The sequence below is a fragment of the Bos grunniens genome, chromosome 26 (genome assembly GCF_055505025.1).
Source record: "Bos grunniens cultivar Pamir isolate PY7600 chromosome 26, Bosgru_T2T1.0, whole genome shotgun sequence".
Classification (NCBI taxonomy): domain Eukaryota; kingdom Metazoa; phylum Chordata; class Mammalia; order Artiodactyla; family Bovidae; genus Bos; species Bos grunniens.
This window is the reverse complement of record NC_141190.1, coordinates 47,338,920-47,349,556: the sequence shown is the minus strand read 5'-3', so window position 1 is coordinate 47,349,556 and position 10,637 is coordinate 47,338,920.

The following is a 10,637-nucleotide window of genomic DNA, read 5'->3' as shown; positions in this document are numbered from 1 at the left end:
TGCCTCCACCCACTAGGTGCCCGGCACCTGTGTCCCTGGCTGTGGAGCTCAAGGTCCATTCCAACCATCACTTTTCAGCTGCACTTGGTCAATCGCGTGCTAAGTCACTTCAGTCACATCCAACTCTCTGCAATCCTGCGGACTGTAGCTGGCTAGGCTCCTCTGTCCATGGGCGTCTCTCAGCAAGAATACTGGAGTGGGTTGCCGTGCCCTCCACCAGGGGAATCTTCCGAACCCAGCAACTGAACCCACACCTCTTATGTCTCCCACTAGCTCCTTACCACTAGCACCCACCTGGGAAGCCCAAGAATACTGGAGCGGGTAGCCACTCCCTTCTCCAGGGGATTTTCCCGACCCCGAGATGGAACCCAGGTCTCCTGCATGGCAGGCAGATTCTCTACCATCTGAGCCAGCAGGGTCAATCATGCTCACTAGCAAACACATAAGGTAGCATCTACTCCCCCAGCTGCCGTCTGTTGCCTTTTCCTGCTCAGAACAACCCCGAGGTGAACGAACCACAGCCCAGGAGCCCGTGCTGAGTCCCACCAAACCAGGGCACGTGAGGAGCCAAGCTCGACCTTCAGGATTCAGCCTTCATCCCTGGAAGCAAATCATAAGGACCACCCACCTGGAGCCCAGTTTCCAGAGAATCCAGTTCACACCAGGACAGTTTTACCCATTACATTTCTCCCCATTTCTGAATAATGTCAGCCCTTCAAAGGAAGACGGAGAAGGCAATGGCACCCCACTCCAGTACTTTTGCCTAGAAAATCCCATGGACAGAGGAGCCTGGTAGGCTGCAGTCCATGGAGTCGAGAAGAGTCGGACACAACTGAGCGACTTCACTTTCACTTTTTACTTTCATGCATTGGAGAAGGAAATGGCAACCCATTCCAGTGTTCTTGCCTGGAGAATCCCAGGGACGGAGGAGCCTGGTGGACTGCCGTCTACGGGGTCGCACAGAGTCAGACACAACTGAAGCGACTTAGCAGCAGTAGCAGCAAAGGAAGAAGGTGCTGAATCTCAGACTTCACGGCTTTCCTGAGCTTTTTACAGTGTGACTGGAGATAATTTGTGCCAGTGATGGCCTGTCCCTGTGCAGCAAAGAGATGGCACTCTGGATAGTTAGAGGCAGCCTCGAGGCTCCTGGCCACGGGGGCCCGACTGTCCTGGAATTTGGTCTCCCTTGGAGGAGAAAGATCCCAGCTCCGAAAGGAACCTTAGGGGCGGGGGTTCAGCGGTTGACAGCCTCAGGGAGCCCAGCCAGTCGGTCAGGGGAGGTCATGCTGTGGGCAAGGACAGCAGCGGACAGGAATAGCCCACCGGTCCCCTGACCCCCATCCCTCCTGCTCCAGCTCTGGCGGAAACGCTCTCAGGTGTGGGGTGCTTGGCTTCCCTTAGATCTGCGGCTTTAGCTGTGAGGCGTGGGTCCTCTGTCCTGGCAGACGTGGGTGATCCTCAGGGTCAAGCCAGGGTCCCTAGGCTTGGAGAGACTGATCAGGGCACCGACGCTGCCTGCCCTGGGCTGGGAGTCAATGGCCTTCCCCTCTGGCTTTGCCGGCTCGCTCACTGCCTTTGGGAACAGGTTTTGGACAAGGTGTCCACGCAGGGAAGCTGCTCCCGAGGCCTGCATTGCATCTCTACCTCCCCTCCACCCTTCCACTGCTCAGAACCAGGGGCTCCCCTGCTCCTGGGGCTGCAGCGGCCACAAGTCCCAGCCCCCAGCCTCCTGTTCGTTCCCATCCTGAATTCGGGCGAGGTGGGGGGAAGGGGAACCTCTTGCAGCAACCCCCATCCTGACCTGGACCCACACAGGAAGAAAAGGCCAGGAAAGGCTTGAGAGGGCAGATAGCAAGGAAAGCTGAGGGGCTGCACACAACTCAGATTGAGCAAATCTTGAACGCTGGCCATTCTTTTTGGTTGAAGGAAAAAAGCAAAAAGAAAAACTGGTAATCTGATCTCAATCTAACCAGAAAACTTGCTCCGTGTTGCTGTCTTCCCTGCTCTCAGCCTGGAGGAAATCTGTACTGACTGACCCTGGACGCCGATCAGGAACGCAGGAACCAACACTGATGCTGTGAGCTCGTCAACTCAGTGCAGATGGCTTTGCAAAAGCAGCTGATCTGAAGCACTGGAGCACGGGACTCTGGTTTTGCTGGGATGTTACATTAGTATAACACTGGCTGCTTACCAATTCCCTTAAAGAGAAGGAAGAACAGTTCTTCGAAGGACAAACAGAGACCTCCCTGGTGGCTCAGATGGTTAAAGAATCTGCCTGCAGTGCAGGAAACTCAGTTTTGATCTCTGGGTTGGGAAGATCTCCTGGAGGAGGAAATGGCAACCCACTCCAGTAGTCTTGTCTGGAGAATCCCATGGACAGAGGAGCCTGGTGGGCTCATGGGGTCGCAAAGAATAGGACACCACTGAAGCAACTTAGCACACACATGAGAACTCTGAAGACCAGGGAAGGTGGGCTGGAGCAAGGTGGATGGAAGGAAGAATGGCCATGTCTTTTCAACCCTCCGCCAAGTCTCTCGGGAGTCTCAGTGTCTGAGATGAAGGTCTCTTCTGCTGGACTTTTGGGGAAGAAGCAAAAATGGGAAGAGTGGGAGACGCAGAACACAGGGCATGACCCTGATCTTGGCAAGTCTTAAGGCGATCTTGACCTCGATAACCGCCAAGACCGTGACCTCACTGCCCAGGCTCCCATGGATCAGCAGCTCCGGCCATGTTCTCCTGGGAGCCCCAGGACACGTCCTGCAGAACCAGGTGAAGGAAGGAGCAAGGAGAGGAGGAGAGGGAAGAGGGTTTCAAACTTTGCTCATAGATATTCCTGTGGCGGTGTTTAATACGGCTTCTTTGTTTGTTCCGACAATGGATCTTATCTTGGGTGAGGGCTGTGTTCAGGTCTATTATTACCCGATATAAAAGGCTCGCAGGCTTTCTTCCCCCTTGTTCGGCGGCACCGGAGTGCCAGAGCAAATTTAATCGAAGAACCAGCTCCGGGGAGAGCCTTCGGAGACTCTCCCCTTTCTCCTAATGCCGTTATCTCCCCTTCCTTGTGTTGGGGAGGCATAAAAATCACAAAAAAGTCATTCTGAGGATATTCTCCCTGATAATTATTGTCAGACTTGGAGATAAGTCCTCTACGTGATGTAACGTGTGTTCACCGGGCCCCCTGAATGCAAATCTTGCCGCAGCCGCGCCAGACAATGGTCGCCCGACATCAACTGGGGCCTCCGCGCTCTGCCACAGACAAGAGAGCGCTTTGATTTTTTTGTGTTTCGATAAGGCCCAATCTGGGGGCCTTTATCTCCACTGTTATATTTAAAGATGACATTCTAGCCCTGCCGGCTTGCCTTTTGTTTCGACCCTGATTATCCCAAATGTTGTTGTTTAGTCAAACTCACCAGCTTAATGAAAGGCCTGCTCCCAATTTAAGGAAAATTATTTAAATGCAGAGTATCCTATACACTGCGGCTTCAAAAAGAACTAGGTGGTTAATCAAAAGTTAATTGTATAATTCTCATGCAGATTAGGGCCTCCGCAAATGAATCCCAGGTTGTGATTATTTAAAAAAAAGAGAGAGAGAGAGAGCGCAGAGCAATGCACAGGGGCCCCTAGTCTGGTAAACAATCAGCCCGGGTTTAATTTGTGGTAAACAAAGTGATGATACACTAGGGGTCTCCACAGGAGAAAAAAAGGTGAAAATAAATTAAAGCACAACATACAGATATCATCTTTTTGTTTGAGGCCATCTTTCAAAAACATAAGCTAAATGAATAAAAAGCAACCCATTAATATTTACCGGAAGCTGAGAACTCTACAAAGACCGGCAGCTCCATAATTACACTGCCGTGTTAGGAGGGGCCCGGGGTAGCAGACGGACGTCCTCCGCCACCACTGCGATGACCACGGCTGCACCCTCCCTTTGGGAAGCGAGACACTGGCCTCTCCCCAGCCATCTGGAGACCCACACCTGACCACCTGGCTTTGTCTTCCCGGAGCATGTCGATCGCCCACTCCAGCTGGGGCAGGTTGGCCACGGATGACCTGCAATCCCATCAGAAAGGCCAGGCTTCCAGGAGAGCTGGGGGTGTATTCCGGTGGGCTGATAGCCTGAAGGAATGCGGTTTCTGATCCAGAAAAATTAGACAATGGACGTGGTCACCTTTGCTTCATCCCCAGCAACGAGCTTCTCCCTTCTGGAAGTGGTATGCCCCAGCCCTAGTCTCACCGGGGTGACCACTGGCCTGCTCTTGGCTTCTCCCGGAGGAAATCACAGCCCGGGGAGAAGCTGGCGGTTCTCATGCCTCTTCTGTGTTTTCAGAGGAATGGAGCCAGTTTCAAAGACCGAAGCCCTCAGGGACTGTGAGGCCTGGCAACCTCTGTTCAGTTACCACCTCGGTGGCAAGAGTCCCGGAGCCACCCCGGAGTCCTGCGGGGTCCACTGGGACCACTGCCTTCCAGGTGATGCTGAGTGCTCTGGATGCAGCATCCTGTTCCTTCCCTCCAGGGCTCAGATACAGCAGGGGGTGATGACAGAGTCCGGGGCATGCGGGAGGCATTATTCGTCAAGATAAGTGGTGGGAATCAGCTGAGACTGCACTCATGACCTACAGCGTTAATTCATAAGTTTCCCCACATTCAAGTTCTGGGCTGAATCTTAAAGACTAATATAAGTCTTCCTGCTCTCCTGCCATTCAACTGTATACCTGCTCAGAGAAGAAAACTCTAAAAACCACGAAAAGAGAGAAGGTCGAAGTAGGGCCAAGGGTCGCTGTGACCAGCTCCATCTCTAGCCTCGCAGGAAAGAGTTCCCATGCACCCTCCCCCTGCCCGGTTGGGCCAGTCCGAGCCCCACACTTCAGGTGCAAGAATCTGTGATTCCTCCCATTCCCACAACTGGTGCAGGGTGCAGGCCAAGACCTGACCAAGTACTGAGAAATCTCGCATCTCAGCAGCAAAACACAGGATCTTTCCCGGCAGTGGGCTCCTTTTTGCTGTTGTTTAGTCACTAAGTCACGTCTGACTCTTTGCGACTGCAGCATGCCAGGCTTCCCTGTCCCCTACTATCTCCCAGAGTTTGCTCAAACTCATGTCCATTGAGTCAATGATGCCATCCAACCATCTCATCCTCTGTCACCACCTTCTCCTCCTATCGTCAGTCTTTCTCAGCATCAGGGTCTTTTCCAACGAGTCAGCTCGTTGCATCAGATGGCTTGAGTATCGGAGCTTCGGCATCAGTCCTTCCGTGAGTGTCCAGGGTTGATTTCCTCTTGTGCCTTTACGTGTTCACCACTTGTATCAATTTCCCGAGGCTGCTGGAGCAAAGACCACTCTCTCTTTGGCTTAAAACAGCAGACTGTTATGGTCTTGAGGTTCTGGTGGCCAGAAGGCCAAAATCAAGGTGTCCACAGGGCCATGCTCCTCTGGAGGCTCTAGGGGTGTGAGGGCAAGCTTCCTGCCTCCTCCAACTCCTGGAGGCTCCCGGCTGTGGCATCCTTCAGTCCCTGCCATCTCCCTGCATCTCTGTGTCTTCTTTTAAGGCCACTAGCCATCAGACCAGGGGTCCACACTACTCCAGCATGACCTCATCGAAACTGACTAAATTGGCAAAGAAGGCCACAATCTGGGCTTACCTTTTCATGCTGTTCACGGGCTTCAGGGAAAGCCTGGCGTGCTGCAGTCCATGATGTCACAAAGAGTCAGACGCGACTTAGCAACTGAACAACACAAGGAACAAATCCGAGGCTCCTGGGGGTTAGTACTGCAGCAGACCTTTGTGGGAAGAGACCCAGTTCAGCCCGTAGCAGAGCTGCAGGTGAAAGCGCCCTCCTGCACCCCTTACCTGGTTACTGCCCCGCACCCCATTATGTGCTCCATCTCTGCCTGCAAACGAGAGCCCCAAAAGAACGTCCTCCAAGGCCCCAGAAGGAGCCTCACTGGACAGGAGGGAGCTGGGTGACATGGGTCTTCAGGGGCGGCTTCATCACCCTATTTGAAATTACTTCCAGGCCAAATCAGGCCTCCACACCACCCCTGGCCTTCCCTCTAAAGAGCGTCTGGCCCTCCGGGTGGCCTTTAGTGCACCATCTAGTGGTCAATCCTGGAACTGCACCTCTTTACTGAGACGTTTGAATTAACTCCCCTGTTATCAGTCCTGCCCAGGGGCCACCTCTCATAATGGAAAAATATAACCCACGAGCTGACTTTTCAAAGCAGCTACCCTGTTCCTTTCAGGCAAGACTACGGAGCTGTTAGTTCATGCAGAGCCAATCACTGTGTCTTAATAACAGACACAGAAGAGCCCTGAATCATAAAATGGGTCTGGGAACGCAAAAGTCACCAGGCAGAGCCCCAGTTCCCCCCCCAGGACTTTCACCCAGACTCCATCACACCTCTGCGACTGCCCCATACATCTTAATAAATCTCACATTAGAGAGAAACCTTTGAAACCAAATTGTCCAGTAATGCACATTTTCCAATCAAAACACATGGGAGTTTTAAAATATTTACCACCCATAAATAAAATATGTTGCCTGTCTGACGCTTTTTATCACCCCCACACACTGCTTATGGATTGACACAGAACATCGATGTTGATGTTTAAATAATAATATTAGGCACAGAAATCTGCGGCTTCCAGCAAGATCTAATCACACCAGCTTGGGTCCCAGGGAAAGACACACTCCTCAGGGCCGTTTTGAAGACGAGATGTTATCACCTTGTCATGGCTCTTGCCCTAGACAGGTGTCACCTGCCTTCCTGCCTGTGAGGGACGCCTGGGAATGGGGCTAAGGAGCCACGAGCACCTGGAGGGGCCCACTGCCCCGCGGGCCTGGGATGCGGGCAGGCAGAGGAGGGTGGAGGTGGGCACACGACCGCAGGCTGCAAACACAGCAGGGCTGGACGGCACCGAGCCTCCTGCCCAAGCCTGTCCTGGATGCACAAAGCCAGCCCGGCATCATCGGGGTGAGCGGGAGTGGAGAAGGAAAGCGGGAAGACCTCAGTGCTATCCTGAGGTCACGGACATGATGCTCTGGCCCCAGGGGCAGGGAGCTGGCTCCTCTGACCCTGGGTTCTGGCTCCAAGAAGGGGCTCCAGGCTGCGTGTGGCACAGCCGAGCAGGTGGGGCTTTTCAGGAGAAGCAGTACCTTCAGGGGCCCGGCCTCACCAGCTGGGGTCCGGGGAGTTGCGGCATTCAGTGAAGGACTCCCTGTCATACCTACAGGGTGAACCGCAGAGAAGGGCTCAGGGTAACACAGGCCAGGGGCCTGGGGGGTGGATGGGAGCTAACTCTCCACAGCAGTAAATCATGGGGTGGCTTCCCTGCTCTCTTGAAACAGAACAGCGACCCAGCTACAGGAGGGGCACGGGACAAGATAACTTGATTTTAGAAATCGCAAGGTATTGGGTTGGCCAAAAAACCTTTTGTTCAGTTTTACTTCTAAAAAAAAGGACCTAATTTTCATTTTCACCAAGAACTTTATGTTGTTCAGCTTCTCAGACTTGTCTGACTCTTTGCCACCCCATGGACTGCAGCACGCCAGGCTTCCCTGTCCTTCACCATCTCCCGGAGTTTCCTCAAGCTCATGTCCATTGGGTCGGTGATGCCATCCAACCGTCTCATCCTTACTGAAAGACACATTCACTGACTGAACAAACTTTTTGGCCAACCCGAATATAACATCACTATAAATGTGATAGAGGAGGAAATGGCAACCCGCTCCAGTGTTCTTGCCTGGAGAATCCCATGGACAGAGGAGTCTGGCGGGCTGCAGTCTATGGGGTTGCAGAGAGTCAGACACGACTGTAGTGCCTTAGCATGCATGCGTAAATGTGATAAGCTATTACTCCTTTGGTCAAAGCGTGGACATCATCTTCTAAATTGCCTGTGGCGGGGCAGCCCAGAGGCCCTCAATCAGGGCTGGAGAGAAGACAGAACCCACCCAGGCAGGGATGCCTCAGGAGGGGAGGCGGTCAGAGGTCACCCACAGCCACCTCAGGGAGCTCCCAGAACAGGAGGCCCCAGGGCAGGAGGAAACCAGAGGAACACGCCCTCTGTCCCCAGACACTTTGCCAGCAGAGAAGTGTCTCAGTGCGCCCCCTCCCCACCAAGAAGAAAGGTGAGGCTCAGGAGGTGCCCACCCTCCCCCAGAAGAGGCAGAACTGAGGCTCACTCCCGGAGCTTGAGCTGGGGCCCCAGCTTTGCTCCCCAAGGCGCTAAGGTGTCTGGAAAGGACACAGGGACTCTGCCATCTCCGCACCTGCGGGCCATCGGGCAGCCAGCTCCAGCCGGTGCTGAGCATCCTTACGCTGTGCTCGGGAAAGGGAACGTGGAAAAAGTGATTTTTCTCTAGAAGAGAAAGAACAAAGATTCATGCAGCCCTTGTGGGTCCACACCCAGTGCCCGGCGCCGCCCCATGCTCACAGGCCCCCTGGACCCCAAGTCCGGCGGAAACCATCTGCCCTTCAGTGCCCCAGCCTGGCTGCAGGGGAGGCTGTGGCGCGCCCTCTGGTGGTCAACCCTGGAGCCACATGCACCGCGTGCCCAGGACCAGACTTCACAGCCATCAGTCAGAGGGAACAAGGGCAGGTGGAATCCATTTGTAAACACCTCGGTGACAACTAGAGAAACCGATAAATCCAGAGTACAGTCAAGCTTCCCACTGCTGCACACTAACTCAGGAAGGAAAACAACTTCACTTCCGCTTTTTTTTGCCAACAGTCCAGCTTCCTGGTTATATATATTTTCAGGGATTCAAAAAGCAGTTGATCTTTTCTCCAGCAGAAGTCCCAGGAAGGAGTGCAGAGACCAGACCAGCCAGTTCGGGCAGCTCTGGAGGTGATAAAGTGTCCTGAAGAAATGAGCCTGTCTCCTCACCACTCACTCCCTCAAGAATTTATGGGGCAATTATGTTTGAGGGAAGGTTCTGGAACCTGGCAGCCCCCTGCTTCTATCCTGCTTGCTCATCCTGTTGCCTTGGAGCCTTGGGCAAAACACATCATTTCTCTCTGATCAACCTTCCATCTGGAGAAGGTGACCCCACAGGAGTAGTGGGAGACAGAGATGAGAGAATATGTCTTAGAACTTGAGAATCTTTATTTAGTGTTCTTTTAGGTTTTATGGGAAAGTCACACAGATAGAAAAGGATACCCATCACACACTTTCCCCCACTGTTGACATCTAACACATGTGTGGCACATTGGCCCAGATAATGAGCCCATTGGTGGTGGCTCAGATGATAAAGAATCTGCCTGCAGTGCTGGACACCCAGTTCTATCCTTGGGTTGGGAAGATCCCCTGGAGAAAGGGATGGCTAGCCACTCCAGTAATCTTGTTTGGAAGATTCCATGGACAGAGGAGCCTGGCGGGCTACAGTCCATGGGGTCACAAAGAGCCGGACATGACTGAGCAACTAACACTTTCAGTTTCACTTCTCATTGATACAATAATATTAACTGAAATCCATACCCTCTTTGGGGCTTCCCTGGTGGCTCAGCAGGAAAGAATCTGCCTGCCAATGCAAGGTCTCCCTGATTCTCCTGAGTTTGATCCCTGGGTTGGAAAGATCCCCTGGAGAAGGAATGGCAACCCACTCCAGTATTCTTGCCTGAATAATCCCATGGACAGAGGAGACTGACAGGCTATACAGTCTGTGGTGTCGCAAAAGATCAGACATGACTTAGTGACTAAAAACCAACAGCAATACCCTCTTCCGGCTTCCTTGGTTTTCCCTGAATGTCCTTGTCTGTCTCCAGACCCCACATTCTGCTCGGTCATCCCGTCTCCTCGGTGCCTCTAGACCGTGACAGTTTCTCAACAGTCCTTGTTCAAGTGACAGTCTAGAGAAGTCCTGGGTGTATATTTTGTGCTGGGAGGAGCCGTTTGCTGGAAGGAGGGACCAAGTAGCAGCAGCTGCTGCTGCTAAGTCGCTTTCACTCGTGTCTGACTCTGTGCAACCCCAGAGACGGCAGCCGATCAGGCTCCCCCATCCCTGGGATTCTCCAAGCAAGAACACTGGAGTGGGTTGCCATTTCCTTCTCCAATGCATGAAAGTGAAAAGTGAAAGTGAATTCGCTCAGTCATGTCCGACTCCTAGCGACCCCATGGGCTGCAGCCCACCAGGCTCCTCCGTCCATGGGATTTGTCAGGCAAGAGTACTGGAGTGGGGTGCCATTGCCTTCTCTGAGTAGCAGCAGAGGAATTCTCAAATCAGACACTCAACCTTACTGGGGAGGTGCAGTGTTTCCAGGGCTGGCCAAGGCTCTGCACCCTGGAGGTAGGTGCCGGCAGCATTAGGAGGGGGTGCTTTCTTCCCGTCCCTGGGGAGCACGTGATACAGAATCCAGGGACCTCTTTCTTGGCCTATCCACACCCCTCAGCAGACAATGCAACTGGAGGAATTCTCACGTGTCCGGTGCAGATTAGGGAACACAACATCACACTCTCCTGGTGACACTGCAGGGAAGGAGCCACGCTCGTACATTAATGGTGGGAATGGAGATCGGCAAAGCCCTTTAGAGGGGAAACGTGGGAGTGGCTGAAAGAGCGCCGTACGTGTTTACCCTTTGCTTCAGCAATCCAGCTTCCAGAATCCAACCTAAAGATACACCTCCGGCAACATGGAATA